Genomic DNA, 17,090 nt, shown 5'->3' with positions numbered 1-17,090 from the left:
TGCCTCCGTCCTCCTTTATGAAACATACAAACATGGATTAATAATACAAGCAGAGGACTGTAAATGTCAGACCGATGCATCAGTAAGAAAACATTAACAGTAAAGACATATCTTCTTGTTTTGATCATTTACAAACCATACGCTTTTTAATTTTTCACATTTTTTTCATCTTCCATGCCAAATGAGAATTATGGATTACAAAAGTACCTGAACAAATTGCTTGGATATTAGCATGCATAGGTATTTGATATTTACATCCTATTTACACACGCATGTGAACTATGAAGTGGAAGATCTACTATTAGGTTCCCTTCCTAGTGTATGTTTCATTTATGGTTTTAGAATAATGAACACATGTGATTTGTATTTTACACCATACATGCACATACAGTAAAATAGAATGCTTTAATGACTTAAAATTTTGTTTTAACCTCTCCAGTGATACAAATGGGTAGCTTAATTCTATTACAAGCTAAGGATTTGACCAGTGTCACAACATTGCATAACAGAGTTCTTTTTTCTTTTTATTTGTCTCTATTATAACGCCAGTCTCTGCACAGGGTACTTGGAAAAGTTAATTTATGATGTTAACTGTGCCGTGAAGGGAAAAGCAAATAGGAAAGAGCATGCACAGCACCAGGGAAGGACATTAAGCTGAGGCCATATCTTTCTCCCTCTGTCTGTCCAGTGAAAACATCATGTAAGAAGACACATCACCATCCATCACTGCGGACAAACTGAGAGGGTCTTTCGGTGGTGATCCAGCTGTCAGCAGGTACGCACCACTGAAACCATATTGGTTTTAGTCAATGGAAAATGCAATACAAGAAAAAGGCATCGTTTGGAAAGTTCGTTTTTTGATTTTTTTTTTTTTTTTTTTTTTTACGAAAGCATGAAAGAAAAAGGTTGGTCTTTTAATCAACAAGAACAGGAAAGTATAATACAGTGTGTTATATTTATATGTACATTTAAGTATAGGTTACCATCTTAGTATGAAAAGGAAGACATGGATACAGTTAGCCTGCAGACATGATTTATGATTCATGGCTAGGTAACCTCCTCAAGGTGTATTGCAGTCAGAAAAGATATTGCTCAGTAAGTAAGAAAATCATCGGCATCATATTCTCAGTTCTCCCCACAAGTACAGGTCCATTGTCCACACTCAGCCTCTCATATAGGCAGAGCTGCATCCTCACTGGGGGTCCATAAACACTCGATTTCACATAACTGCCTTTGATAAAGGAGGTAAGTGACTCCAGGAGCATGTTAATGTGCTTTCCCATGAAGCTTATCTCAGACTGGGGTCACAGAGGCCAAGTGGCAAGGGGCTGATCGCCATTGCAATAAGACCCTAGAAGCTGTTAGTGCAGCTTACGACCCCTCTGACGATAACGGAGCCAGCCCAGGGCCTACTTTTTTGAATAATCAAAGTCTTCATTCAAGCCCATGTGGGAAATAATATCCACCTTTACAACGGTATAGGGCGTACTCAAATTAACCTTTTCTAACTGAGATGAGGGCCTACTGTGATGTGATATGAGAAGACATAATTGTCGACCAGCAGTTTTACACTAAATCCAGTCCACAACCTAAATGATGCTTTTCACTGAGATTTTCGGTGTGTTCATGAAATTAGAGAGCAAAACAAAACAAAAAATGTCCAAAATCCTGCTACATTTTGGAAGAATTTTTGATAGTCATTTTTCTTGCCCGTTGTCATTAAAAGTGATGAATACATCTTCTCTTTGGCTGCGACAACAAATTCATGCCAATTCAAATAATAATTTATATTTTGTTAAATATGTTAAAAGTTTTTTCTTATTGTTGTTAGGCAGATGGCCATTCACATTTTTGCTTTACAGGCAAGGACAGAGGGCTACGTGAATAATTGTTTTGAATTCTGCAAACATTTCACTACTGTAAAACTGAAGGATTATGCTTTGTTCACAGCAGGGAGGATAGCTTGCATCCAAACCTATCCTCTTAAACCAATTGACTCTATATTGTGAACCCTGATATACAGCCAGCAGTTCTAACAGAGTCTGGTATCTCTAAATAGGAGCAAGCCATTTTTACATGGTCTTAAATAAACCTGTCTCAGCTACCAGGAAGTCCATTTGATGTTTTTTAAATACATTAGCTTCATCAATTGTGCTTCAAAGCATGGAAACAGAATAGTAAATCAAATCTGTCGGCCAGCAGACAGTACAGCTAAACATTGCAGAGTGGAACACCACCTGCCAACACCTTCTGGCTATTTACTGTATTAATTTTGACTTTACGATTTTACATACTCATTAAAAAGATCTTTCTTGCTTGCTTTGAACAAATTCAATATATTTTTTGCCTTGATAATGTAGGATTGCTTAATAGGTGTTCACATAAATGGAAGCATTCCCTCCATTAACCGATCGTAGATGTTTTTTTTTAGGGGTTAATCCGATTCTCTTATTTTCCTCCTTAAATCTTCTTGGGCAATCTCATCCCAGCGAGAGGCTTGTTGGCTAATTGTTCACACAAAGCGCAAGCGTATGTTGTTCACACAAAAGACACACGTATGTGCGGCCAGAATAAGAATGGAGGATGGGCTTTAAAGTCTCTATCATTCATCCTCGGCATTATCTGTACTGTATGACTCCAATAGGGCTTCTCAGTCTTTGCTGCTTCCTGGTCTATTGAATGCTGCTCATCTACTGTACTGTGCCGCTCAACTCCTGCCTGTATTTCATTAACAAGTGAGCACACGTCTTTGAGCATTTCAATATACACTGTACACATCTATAGCATCTAGATAGTACTGTTTTCATGCTTGTGGGTGCAGATTAAGAGCAGAGCAATTGCCGCACGTTGTCTCGCTGTAATCCTTTCACCTTTGACCTAACTACCCCAAACATGTCTAGCTTAAGGTCACTGTTAATCGTAACACCCGACTAGCGATCAGGCACTTTGCGTCATTGTGACAGCAAACACGTTTCAGTTACGATGCAAGGTTAGTTTTACAATTTTTCTTTAAAACTCAAATTATCTTAATGGTCATCCCAGACAGACTGTGGTGACATTGATTGGGTGTTAAGTCATATGGACACGGACTTCTGAAGTATTTGAAAGAATGGGTAAAAAGGTAATCAACTACAGGCCACATAAGTTAATTAGCTGAACGTGCAATGGGGTAGACTGTATCCTCCATCCTGACTGACACTTACGGTATGTACTCCAAGCATGGAAAAGTGCCGATACAACATTCATCAGTATGTTACTCTAGATGTGATTACACTTGGAATGCCCAAATGGAAAGACAATCGTTAAGTTGATTAACTGATGTTAAGAATTTAGTAAATTGTATTGAGTTTGAGATTGTAGATATGCTAAACTTTCAAAAGGAGAAGCTTTGTTGAATGAAAAAAAGAGTGCATGGAAGGGAAAGTTAGAATAGTGGGGACTGCATTCATACCATTTGTATCCTAACCGCCTACCTACATATCATGTTAATATACATACAACATGCTATGGGTAATATAAATTTAGCCTGTGATTACACTATCTTATTGTTTGCACACTGAACTAAGCCATTGATGATCTGTTTGTACACTGCCTCGGTCTTAAGTCTGTGTGTCTGATGGCAAAAAAACCCAAACTGGTTTTATTCTGTGTTTCTGTGCATATTATACAATGTATAATATACACCTGTATTGTTTCCTTTTCTCTTTGCAGATTTCAATACACCTTGAACCTGTTCTTGGCCAGAAAACCCTGGCCAACATTCACGTCCACCCTATTCTAAAATTAATTATATAGTAGTAGGAAACAAATTGCTGTACATATGAATCATGAATGTTACCACAATTCCAGGCATATCACAAAGTATATGTCAAACAGGACATAAGTTCATGAGAGCATAGCAGCATAACGTACTTATAACTTTAGGTCAACTGAATTAATGTTGCCGTTTATCACAAAGTACAATTTTCAGGGTAAACGGGCCAACACCGTACTTGACAAAAGTTGGATACTATACACTTTCAGAACTCTACTTTGGTTTTGGACTTCTCTGGCAGCGTGTCGACTCACTGAGATGTACAAATCCCTTTCACGTTGGATGAATGGACAGCTGCTGGCAATATGCCCTGTACCACTTTGTAAGCTGCCATTTAATTGGCGCGCCCCAGTTTGCCTCCCTTCCTCTCCTTCCCCACCCACGCTCAATGTGGCCAGGTTCAATGGGACATCAAAAGTGAGGTTACGTTTCTTATATTAAAAAAAAAAAAATGTTTAAGACCCATTGACACTGCTGCTGCCTGTTTGGCTAAGTTGTGAAACTCATTATTGGATTAGGTGAGCTAAAAGTACATGAGTTGTTGTACTTGTGAGGAAAAGTGATGAAGCTTATGTAGTGATAAGGTTCCAACTCAACATGCAGCATCTCTGGCTATACAAAATGGAAATACAATACTGTACATATATACAGTGGTATAGTTGAGCTATGCTGTGTTTTGGGTGCAAACCTATGACCATGTTTTAGCTTATTTCACTGAGCATCAAAGTGAATAATTGTTTTGTCTTTTTCCAGTGAAATGTCCGCCTCCAAATTCCAACAATGCAATGGTTCTCCTCATGTCATGCAACAGAGAAGCATATTGACTGTGTTGATAAAAAGTGACAGGAGCCTCTGTGCAGATCACTTATTGAGAGGTAGGGGGTATAAAAGGATAGAAAAGCGGTGATCAGTTTCCAACTGACCATGTAAGGTTTTTTGTTCTCCGTTTTGGCATCTTATATGTCAATACATGTGTTTATCATCATGGTCCATAGAATACAGTGGTGTCCTCGTTAAGATGCCTTTGACGAGGTGTCCTTTTATTTAATCTGGATGAGATCAACGACAACCATGCAAGACAACAAACGTTGCTCCTGAAATGAGGAGATGGGCCTTTCCAGGGATTACTAGAGTGAAATGATTGGAGGGAAAAACCCAAACAATTTCCTATAGAGAGAAATATAAACTTTTCCAAGCCATATTTAACTCGTGAAACACATATGCTTGCTTTCCTTTGTGGCTTCTTTTTTTACAAGTAGAAAAAATTGTGTAAGTTTCATTCTCTACAAATACAATAGTTTCACCTCTGGCTATGATCTTGAATGCAGTCTAGCAGAAACATGTTTGTGTTTTAGCATTTTTATATATAAAACAACTTAGAGTTTTGTTAGAAACCATTACTAAAATATCCACACATGGATGTTGAGGTCAATAAAACTGAGGAGCTGCAGTAATACACTATGTTCTGTATAGTTTTTCATGCTTTTGTCTTTGTCCGCATCTATTTACATGTATTAAAGTGGATGCTGGAGGGGAAAGACCAGGCCAAGTGATAATTGGAAGCACTTTTGCTTTTTTACAGTCCCAATAAGATGATGAGAAATGATACTGGAAATGATAATTATATGGTGTGTGGAACAAGAAAAGTGGCTTCATGTGGAAAATGGCAGGCCAAGAGGACTATACACAGTCATGAAGGTTTATGGGATGGTGAGAACGACTTGGTATGTGGCCCGCATTAGAAGTGTGGGTACATTTTTATTATGATCTATTTACAGAAGCATGCATTAGTCAAGTTACTGCTCAAGGGAAAATAGTCCTCCCGATGCCGCTGTCTCTTGACTTTAGTCTTTTTTTCTTTTTGAATTTTGTAGAAAAAAGCTGGAGGTAAAATATTCGGGAAGGAGTCATTAAGTAGCAACTCTGAGGAATTTCAGCAGGTCTGTCTTTTGTTCCTCCAGTGAAGACATTTTTGAATGTTGTGCTTTGTTGGTGTCTTCATGCGATTGGTCAGCTGCTCTGATGTCCTAACTGCTCAGTTGTAGAGTCGTCTGAGAAAAGAAAAAGGAGAGGAAGGAAAGAGACAGAAAAAAGTAGTATAGTTATTCAAGTGTGACTCAGACAACCTCATTCTCAGACATGTATGTGGTGCTTCCATACAACGGCTATAATGTGCAGAAGGAGAAACACAAGACCACAATATGAGCTGTATGGTACTTTTGTCTCCACATACAGGGTTTATGGTGACACACAGTGAGTCACGGTCACATTATATAAGGGGTGGGGAGGGCTCTGCTGTCACTGATGCCAGTGTAAAAACAAAGGCGGAGTGACCACCCTGCGAGTCTTCATGGCGAGCTTCTTGGCAGAGATTCAGAGTGACAGTGTCGTCTGCATGGGGGCTGACTCTTCAATCAGCTTCAATTAAGGCCAAAGGTAGACAAGCGACTTTACGTTGAGGCTACTCCAAAGTGTCTTTATATCAAGTTTTTTTTTACCTGGTCATGGATGGTACGCATACACCATGTTTACTGAAAACAAACAAAATTTACTTTGTATGTGATATTGAATGTTTATTTCGGGCGGAGCAATCATCTTTTGTGGCTGTCCCGTTAGCGCTACAGCAAATAATTTAATTTCCTTTGCATACAATGGATAATGAATCAGAAAAATATTAACTAATGTTGCTATTGCATCAAATTCCTATCAAAACATAATTGTTACTCTTTGCTTATATATTAGGATTAGCATGTAAAATACTTCAGTGAATTATTTTTTTTCCCCCACAGATTGCATCCTAATTCTTTGTTCTTGCAAGCACAGTAGATCAAATGCGAGACATGATTTCACGCTTATCTCATTTTATCTCATTCCTCAACTTCCCACTTAACGTAAGTAGTACTCCCAAGAATCTGTGATTCTGCGGTCACATAATTTTCCACTGATGTCAAAGCCTTCAGTAGAAATCAAAACAGTCCATGGAATACAGGGCGAGGTTTAGAATATTACATTTTACCTGTAACTTTCATTCTGACTGCTAGTTATTGCAGTACAATGGCACGCGCCACTTTTCCCTGCTTGCTATGAAACAATAAATGGCATTGTTTTTACAAGAAGACATTTTTTTCACTCTTTAATTGTATTTTTATCGCAATGTTCCTGCCTTGCCTTTGTTTACAATAACCAGGTCACGTGGATAGCTTGCACTTTATTTAAATATTTCCTTCAATATCAAGTTTGCCTCAAACCCCTTTTATGATCAAATGCTATCCATTTTATATGTAAAGCAAACAAGAGTTAAATAGACAATCTTGATGTTCATTCATTTATAACTATAAAGTATGAAAGTATTTTTGTATTGCAAATAATCATATGAGAGAATTCATACATCCTTATTGCATTAATGTGCCTAGCAACTGGTGTTTTTTTTTTTGTTTTGTTTTTTTTTTTTTTTCAGTCCTTGCAAAAATGCATCTTTCCACCAAAAGAATCATGTATTGCTCTCCACAGAATAAGGATTATTCTTTGCGGAACCAAAGCTTTTTCGCAGCTGATTCATGGCGAGACAAATGTCTCACTTAATCAACATTTATCTTCAATCTAGTTAATGTAACAATTGTTTGAACTTGTTTTACACCATACACTATTATTTGGTCTTTCCAACTTGGTGGTGTCCTGCACTCTTGTGCCATATTAGTTGTTGTTGTTGTTGTTGTGTCATCGATACAGTCATGCCCATTGTCCCTTTCAATGTGACTATACATACCACTTAAACCACAAATTGCTATAGCTCTCCACCACTGCATTGTCCACCTTGTGCACAGCGGAGAGCCATGAGAGCCAATAACCTCACCGCAGAGATCACAGCCATTGCCCGGGGCATGCTACATCCACTCTGAGAGAAAAAGCAGCAGTCAGGACTCCACAGCTCTTCAAGACTCAATGTGGTCCCAGGGTGTGCGATAACAGAGTATGTGATGGGAATGCAAGGCCATTTGGACCTGCAAAGCCAGGTGTTAGCACTTCAGCTCACCGCCTCATCAATAATTGACAGAGGCAAACCAATCAGAACAATTTGCTCCCCACAGCGAAGTGCTACAGCAGCCTAACACTGGTGAATCATTAATGAGGCAATTAGCAGAAATGGTTAGACAGTTCGCCCTCACTGGCAACGCTCTCGTGACGCAACTGTGACAAGTCTCTTCATATTGGCGCTGTAGATGATGAAGTGATGTGCTAGCCAACACGAGCTCAAGCAATTGAAGAGGCACAAGATTTCTTCAAGACTGAGCCAAGCCACCTTAGACTGCAACGTAACTTGTGGTGGTGCCAGTTCTCCATCTGTTGACCACAGCTCACAGCGCCAATAATGGGAACAAACCCAATTGGCTATTACCATGGGAGATTGACCTTTATCGGCGGTTGTTACCATTGCATAGACCAACAGATGCTGTCTCCTGGGTGATTCAAGTGTGGGAGAGCCTTTATGGACATAGATAAAATCGACCTCAGTGACATCACTCAAACATGAGTGAGGGGGGGAACAACAATAACAGCAAAGATGGCGTTTACCTTTGAAGAGCAGAGATCCCGGATTGCTGTTTGAGAGGAAAATCAAAGCATCAAGGGAGCTCCTCACAAAGCCCCATCGATTGGCCATATTGGAACCATTTTATTGTTTATCAATGCTCCTCTGCCTGCTTTCTCAGCTATGGGCCTAGATCAGGCTCAATTAGACCAGCAACCTTGATATCAGGAACAAGCTTTACAAATTCAAATGCAGAAGGAATATTTGCAAATCAGACAGTCTTGCTTGGTTTTTAGAGTCCTTCTTAAATGAAAATAAATGACTTCTAAATGTGACAAACAGGGACCATTACAATTGCTGGAAAATTGATGCTACATCGTCAAGCATCTTTCTAATCCCGATATATAACTACAATTGATTGTACCACTGAAATATATGTACTCAAAAGCCCGGAGGCTGGAATATATACCATTGAGATATCGGAGAGCTTCCACACAATGAAACACTCTAAAGCACCTCTGCGAGAAGAAAACCTTAGTCCACATGTATGCTTTCAAGTTAGATTAAAATGAATATAAAGAGTATCAAAAGATCAAAATGGACTACACAAACGAAGACGTTTGAGACAATGTTGTGACAATATGTTTTGGGTTTACTCTCTTAGGAGTTTTCACGGATTCCCTGTGGTTGCATGGGTTTTCTCCGGGTACTAAGGCTTCCACGAACTTTCCAAACAAATGTCTGCTAGGTTACTTCAAGACTCTCAAAGTTGGAATCAAAACTTGAGTCCAGAAAGAGAATACCATCACATTTTTGACAGAAATCATGTTGTCTTTGCATTTGTTGAATGACTTTGAAAACCTAACCTGAAAAGCTAGGTCAGTCTGTATTGCTGATATTGACACTTGTCTTTTTAATGGTTGCTCTCCAATTTTATAGCCCTCTCCGGATGGCATTGGCGAAAACAGGAAATTTGCAAGGTAGCTTAAGAGAGTCATAACCGTGATACCTTTGTGTTTTGAGATTAACATGTAATTAAGATGGTAGTTCAATATTTATTAAACAGTGGTATAAAACATGAGACTAAAGTTTATCATAGGGCATTTATGTAGGCACCAACATAAGTTTGTCTTTGCATACAGTTCCACCAGCAAATCACATCTTTTTGCCCTAATTTTAACCTGCCTATTGTTTCTCATGCTCTGAAAAGACAGACTCCTCAAATTAACACTAACAGCCTCTCACACAAAGCTCCACCCTCCCTATTATCCAGCATTTACTAGAGGATGAAAACGAGGTGATGTTAAAAAGCTTTAATGGCCTTTTTATTGTTTAAATTGCACTCATCAAATACATAGCTGTATCAAACATTGGTCGACCTCAATCATGCATTCAAAATAAAGTTCTGCGCTAGTGGCTTAATTATTGATGCTGGGCACAAGAGCATGCTGGCTATAAGATTTTACTCTTTTGCTGATGCTTTGTCTTGTATTGATATATATTTTTAATCTAACAAGCCTGCAAAGTCTTGATCTGTGAAAGATGGAAAAACACATCAAGAGTATTGGAAATCTAATACAATATTACAGGAAGTGGAAGCTCTATGGTTTCATTGACATCCATTATGGGGATATGAAAACAAAGGAAATATGTTGGCCAAGGTGATTTATACACTTCTGTTTAAGCAAAGTGAATAACAATTAAGGCATCCAACAAAATATATTTTTAAACAAAATATTTACAACTATATTTCATTAGAAATCTACTAAGCTTTACTTGCATTTCAGGAATACATTTTAGAACATAATCAGAATCATATATCATACAAAAGTAGTAAATTAAAGGTAAGAGGACTTTATTGATAGGTTTGTAGTTTGTTACTTATTAAAAAGCTTCACATATGGCTGCCACATATCCTCAGATGGAAATATTTTTGGTTCCTGTGCAAATAGTTAATCTCTTGCCTTCGTCACTTTGCAGTGTCTGTACACATAGTTTACTTACACAGAAAAAAACCCTGACACTATGATTGAGGTTAGCTTTTGATTAGGGCTGCCAAAATTATCACATTAACGGGCGGTAATTAATCTTTTTAATTAGTCACATTAAAATATTTGACACATTTAACCCACATGCCCGCTCAAACAGATTAAAATGACAGCACATTGTCATGTCCACTTGTTACTTGTGTTTTTTGATGTTTTGTTGCCCTCTGCTGGTACTTGGGTGCGACTGATTTTATGGGTTTCAGCACCATGAGCATTGTGTAATTATTGACATCAACAATGGCGAGCTACTAGTTTATTTTTTTGATTGAAAATTTTACAAATGTTATCAAAACGGAAACATTAAGAGGGGTTTTAATATAACATTTCTATAACTTGTACTAAAATTTATTTTTAAGAACTACAAGTCTTTCTATCCATGGATCGCTTTAACAGAATCTTAATAATGTTATTGCCATCTTGTTGATTTATTGTTATAATTAACAAATACGGTACTTATGTACAGTATGTTGAATGTACAGTGCCTTGCAAAAGTATTCGGCCCCCTTGAACCTTGCAACCTTTCACCACATTTCAGGCTTCAAACATAAAGATATAAAATTTTATTTTTTTGTCAAGAATCAACAACAAGTGGGACACAATCGTGAAGTGGAACAAAATTTATTGGATAATTTAAACTTTTTTAACAAATAAAAAACTGAAAAGTGGGGCGTGCAATATTATTCGGCCCCCTTGCGTTAATACTTTGTAGCGCCACCTTTTGCTCCAATTACAGCTGCAAGTCGCTTGGGGTATGTTTCTATCACTTTTGCACATCGAGAGACTGACATTCTTGCCCATTCTTCCTTGCAAAACAGCTCGAGCTCAGTGAGGTTGGATGGAGAGTGTTTGTGAACAGCAGTCTTCAGCTCTTTCCACAGATTCTCGATTAGATTCAGGTCTGGACTTTGACTTGGCCATTCTAACACCTGGATACGTTTATTTTTGAACCATTCCATTGTAGATTTGGCTTTATGTTTTGGATCATTGTCCTGTTGGAAGATAAATCTCCGTCCCAGTCTCAGGTCTTGTGCAGATAACAACAGGTTTTCTTCCAGAATGTTCCTGTATTTGGCTGCATCCATCTTCCCGTCAATTTTAACCATCTTCCCTGTCCCTGCTGAAGAAAAGCAGGCCCAAACCATGATGCTGCCACCACCATGTTTGACAGTGGGGATGGTGTGTTCAGGGTGATGAGCTGTGTTGCTTTTACGCCAAACATATCATTTTGCATTGTGGCCAAAAAGTTCAATTTTGGTTTCATCTGACCACAGCACCTTCTTCCACATGTTTGGTGTGTCTCCCAGGTGGCTTGTGGCACACTTTAAACGAGACTTTTTATGGATATCTTTGAGAAATGGCTTTCTTCTTGCCACTCTTCCATAAAGGCCAGATTTGTGCAGTGTACGACTGATTGTTGTCCTATGGACAGACTCTCCCACCTCAGCTGTAGATCTCTGCAGTTCATCCAGAGTGATCATGGGCCTCTTGGCTGCATCTCTGATCAGTTTTCTCCTTGTTTGAGAAGAAAGTTTGGAAGGACGGCCGGGTCTTGGTGGATTTGCAGTGGTCTGATGCTCCTTCCATTTCAATATGATGGCTTGCACAGTGCTCCTTGAGATGTTTAAAGCTTGGGAAATCTTTTTGTATCCAAATACGGCTTTAAACTTCTCCACAACAGTATCTCGGACCTGCCTGGTGTGTTCCTTGGTTTTCATAATGCTCTCTGCACTTTAAACAGAACCCTGAGACTATCACAGAGCAGGTGCATTTATACGGAGACTTGATTACACACATTTGGATTCTATTTATCATCATCGGTCATTTAGGACAACATTGGATCATTCAGAGATCCTCACTGAACTTCTGGAGTGAGTTTGCTGCACTGAAAGTAAAGGGGCCGAATAATATTGCACGCCCCACTTTTCAGTTTTTTATTTGTTAAAAAAGTTCAAATTATCCAATAAATGTTGTTCCACTTCACGATTGTGTCCCACTTGTTGTTGATTCTTGACAAAAAAATTAAATTTCATATCTTTATGTTTGAAGCCTGAAATGTGGCGAAAGGTTGCAAGATTCAAGGGAGCCGAATACTTTTGCAAGGCACTGTATATATCCGTCTTGTGGCTTATCTTTCCATTCCAACAATAATTTACGGAAAAATATGGCATATTTTATAGATGGTTTGAATTGCAATTAATTACGATTAATTAATTTTTAAGCTGTGATTAACTCGATTGAAAATTTTAATCGTTTGACAGCCCTAATTTTGATTTAATGTGACAAATTCCAAGATTCTCTTTGACAAACAGGTAAGCATTTTTTGCTTCATGGTTTTGCAGCTCAGTGTAAACAAATGTTTAAAACTGACTCTAACACTTTAAATGTCACATTTTTACAAGAGCCTTCTCATAGTGTTTACATACACTGACTAGACCACCACCTTAAATAACGGTTATGTTCCAGTTATTCTTAACTATCAACATTGGGAATTCCCGTTATTTTAAAATATTATTACGATTCATGAATTTTTAATAGTTTAAGTTCACAAAGCTGGGGAAAAAACAGTCCTAAACCCCTAGCTTTATTCTGGACAAAAAAATGTCAGGGCTGACTTCTCGGAGAAGATGACAAAAAAATCAGTTTTTTTGTTGTTGTTGTTGTTAATTAAAATTTTTTAAATTCTCGTTTTGAAACCAAATGGTGAAAGTCAAAGTCCAGTAAAATAAATGAGTCTTAAATTGAAACACATTCCGATGCCTTGATGGATGCCTTAAAATAAATTTGTCTATCTGCACAACATGGTTAACATTTTTTTTAACTCTAGAGTGACTTCAAGATCTTTCTGATTATTATATCAGATAAGTGCAGTTTTACAGGCCATTGGGTCAAGTAGAGTGTGACTCAGTGCAGCACTGCGGAAAGTAGTCATCATTATTTAACACCCGTCGTTTATCTATGTGTAAAAAGCGCTGTGGAGGAAACACTAATCAGATACAATGCACACACATCGTTATTTATCCCCCATAGATAACAATAAAATGTGTACATTATGATGGAATGCAAGGGAAATTCCCTATGTAGCCAAGAGGTTTGACTGTGGAGAGACCCGATGTGGGGGCACAATTCACATCCTGTGTTACTTGATTATTTCACAAAGACAGACCAGAATGCTCAGTTTCTCACAACTCTGATCCTGCAGTTGTTTTATTAGTTTGTTTATTCATTTATTTTTTAAAATATGAATAACATTTGAAATATTAAGTATACAAAGTGGATATGTGTGTATAAAATAGGAACAGACAAGCATGAACAAATAGGCTACTTTGATATGTGAACTAATAATGACTATCTGTTTTTAAGAATTTATCATTATAAAAAAATAATAATACAAATTAAGGTACTTAATTTATTGTCAATATTATGCTGTAATGGTTTAGATTAATGGCCATACTTACATAAATATTAAAGCATTCTGATGTATATACCCATTTACATTATTCTTTATTTGAAAACATTGTGGTGTCAAGGAGAAAAGAGACAAATGTAACTGAAAGCGGAGAGATGACATTTTGAACAGGCATTAAAAAAGCTCAATGGATCATCTGTCAGCTTTAAACAAGAACAGGTTGAGCGCGACGGACAAAGACGAGGTGTTCAAAGGAAAACTAGAGAGATGAAAGGAGCGTGCCTGTGATATACTGTATTCCATGAAGCATTGTGACTGCTCTGAGCCTGTAGCTGGACAAACTCAAATATTGAGAATATCTGGTTGTGTGATGTACTGACAACTACACGCAACATTTATATTCCAGCAATTCAAGCAGAAACAGGTGGATGCTTAGAGTGAATTTTGGAGTCAAATATCCATTCATTTACAGATTAGGACATTTACTTTTAATCCAAAATAAACAAGTGGCGGTCACAGGCCACTGCTAACCTTCCTGCTCCTTCGCAGCGAGTGTTTTGTGGGGTATATGCTGGCGGACAGAGCCGCCTGTCCTCTCTTCTTCCAGGGTCCCATAATGTTCACCTCTGGAGATCAATACCCATCAGCCTGCTAAAACAAATACATTTATCAAAGCCTGATAGGTGTGTACTACACCTCATTGCTACAGCAGGTTACATCTGATTCCAAGCCCAGATACTGAGGAGCATCCAGCAGCTGGAGACGCTCCTGCCAGACTGTGCTCAAGCTTTTCTGTTAAACTGGTCACATAACACGCAGCGTTGTTTTTGAGCAAGATGATGACAGGCGTTATGGCTCTGCCTGCCTGTGTTCTCAATCAAGCAAGCTCTGTGGCATTTAAAATTTCATCAGAGGGAAATGTTCCTTATGTCCACCCTCTGCTGCAGATAAAGAACAGGCGTTTGAGTAATTATGGTGCATTATCGCCAAGGAACATTTCATTGCCGCGTTTTAAACTGCGTAGTGAGCAGTGACAAACGAACGACCATTTTAATTCCTATCAGGAGGCAAAACACATTGCGGCAGCCAATGAAGTCAACCTTCACATTCTGCCTCCGACTGAGACCATCTGGACCGAATAAAGTTTTTCTCCTTTGAATCAACAGCTGTTGAAAATAACACAGCAACACTTAATCTTTATATATTCCTCCTTTTATTCTTGCTCTCGCTCTACAATCAACTGCATTTGTCATGCAGATTAATTTTTACGCCAGATTTGCTCACCGAAAAAAATAACAACTCGAAGTTAACAATTTCCCAATAGACTCAGGCAACTAGAAAAAAAATAAGTATCATGGTCAAGCCAATTAAACATACGACATTCTCTAAAAGTTCAGCATATGAAAAAAATGTATTCAGTATATCACAAAAGTGAGTACACCCCTCGCATTTCTGCAGATATTTAAGTATATCTTTTCATGGGACAACACTGACAAAATGACACTTTGACACAATGAAAAGTAGTCTGTGTGCAGCTTATATAATAGAGTTAATTTATTTTCCCCTCAAAATAACTCAAAATATAGCCATTAATATCTAAAACCCTGGCAACAAAAGTGAGTACACCGCATGGGAACTACGTACATCCCTAAATGTCCAAATTGAGTACAGCTTGTCATTTTCCCTCCAAAATGTCATGGTACTCGTTACAGGAGTGCTGTCAGCATTGCTGCAGAGATTGAAGAGGTGGGGGTATAAGCCTGTTAGTGCTCAGACCATACGCCGTACTCTACATCAAATTGGTGTGCATGGCTGTCTCTTCTGAAGACGGTACACAAGAAAGCCCGCAAACAGTTTGCTGAAGACCTGTCAACAAAGCACATGGATTACTGGAACCATGTCCCATGGTCTGATGAGACGAAGTTTAATTTGTTTGGTTCCGATGGTCTCAAGCATGTGTGGCAGCGACCAGGTTAGGAGTACAAAGATAAGTGTGTCATGCGTACAGTCAAGCGAGGTGGTGGGAATGCCCCCCCCCCCACCGCTTCAATGTCTGCAGCAATGCTGACAGCACTCCTGTAACGAACCACATGACATTTTGGGTTGAAAATGACAAGCGGTACTCAATTTGGACATTTAGGGATGTGCGTAGTTCCCATGCGGTATACTCACTTTTGTTGCTAGGGGTTTGGATATTAATGGCTAAATTTTCAGTTATTTTGAGGGGAAAATAAATTAACTAATTATATAAGCTGCACACAGACTACTTTTAATTGTGTCAAAGTGTTATTTTGTCAGTGCTGTACCATGAAAAGATATACTTAAATATCTGCAGAAATGCGAGGGGTGTACTCATTTTTGTGATACACTGTATATTACAATGAAATACAATTTGACAGGCGTTCACTCTCTTACTGCACGTAAATCTCTTATACGTGTAATGTACAGTGTGCTTCCAATTAAGTGTGTTTTACAATAAAAATTGTCGACCAAACGTCTTTTCATGAAGACTATTGTCTTTGCTAACTTTTGCGAAAATGAATTGGACTGAAACTTTCACGTAAAAGTAGATACAAATAAGGAAATGCACAGTTAAGATAACACAATGACAGTCTAAATCCTGCAATAATTGTAATGCCTGACTGGAACATAGCTTTGCTATTACAGGTAGTCCCCGCGTTACGAACTAGTTCCATTCCTATGCTGGCAACGTCACCCGAATTTCCGAGTTTATTGTATTTTGTTTAATGATGGAGGATACACTGCCCTCTGGTGGCAGCATTGGGTCTGGCTGGACTATTGCCCTGTGTCACTTAGCAGTAGACTCGTCTGACATGGATAAAGGACATCTGCGCTCTGGTTTGGCCCACATAAGGCTGTAAGTTGTTTCAGCTAATATATGCTTGTGGATGCATTTGTAATTAAGTTTAGAGCTACAGTTTGTGGAGTTATGTGTGAGCAGTTTTCTATGAGAATTGTATATACGTTAGCATTCGTAACAATTCAGCTGGCAGACTTTTGTTGGGCAAATAAAGCTAATTTAATCAACTAAATTTATATATTGATCAGACTAGATGGATTTTTGAACACCAATTGTTTTGTGTTAAGTGTTTTACTGTTAAAATGAGTGTAGTTTTGAACATAAGAGTACGTATGTGTGTTATATTAGAATATAATCATGTAGGCAAGAGCTTTGGCATAATACCGTAATTTCCCGAATATAACGCGCACATTTTTTCCCCAGAATCAACCTGTAAAATCATGGTGGGCATTATAAACGGGTACATGGATGGA

The 17,090-nt window shown here is 38.3% G+C and overlaps 1 protein-coding gene and 1 long non-coding RNA gene across 2 annotated transcripts in view; one reads left to right on the top strand and one right to left on the bottom strand.

Annotated features, from left to right (window-relative positions):
• The window catches only part of LOC130923286 (uncharacterized), a 193,517-nt gene that overhangs the window by 99,563 nt on the left and 76,864 nt on the right, over positions 1 to 17,090 (top strand). The window contains exon 2 of the long non-coding RNA XR_009064685.1: positions 689 to 775. This is a non-coding gene — a long non-coding RNA (uncharacterized LOC130923286). The remainder of the gene's footprint in view (positions 1 to 688; positions 776 to 17,090) is intronic.
• Positions 3,871 to 17,090, bottom strand: part of mafa (MAF bZIP transcription factor a) — a 98,528-nt gene continuing 85,308 nt past the window's right edge. The window contains exon 3 of the mRNA XM_057848877.1: positions 3,871 to 5,865. The gene's annotated coding sequence lies outside the window, so the exon portion shown is untranslated. The remainder of the gene's footprint in view (positions 5,866 to 17,090) is intronic.

This window comes from Corythoichthys intestinalis, chromosome 1, assembly GCF_030265065.1.
Source record: "Corythoichthys intestinalis isolate RoL2023-P3 chromosome 1, ASM3026506v1, whole genome shotgun sequence".
Lineage (NCBI taxonomy): Eukaryota > Metazoa > Chordata > Actinopteri > Syngnathiformes > Syngnathidae > Corythoichthys > Corythoichthys intestinalis.
Note: the sequence above shows the minus strand (reverse complement) of the source record. Positions and strands in the feature narration are given on the sequence as shown.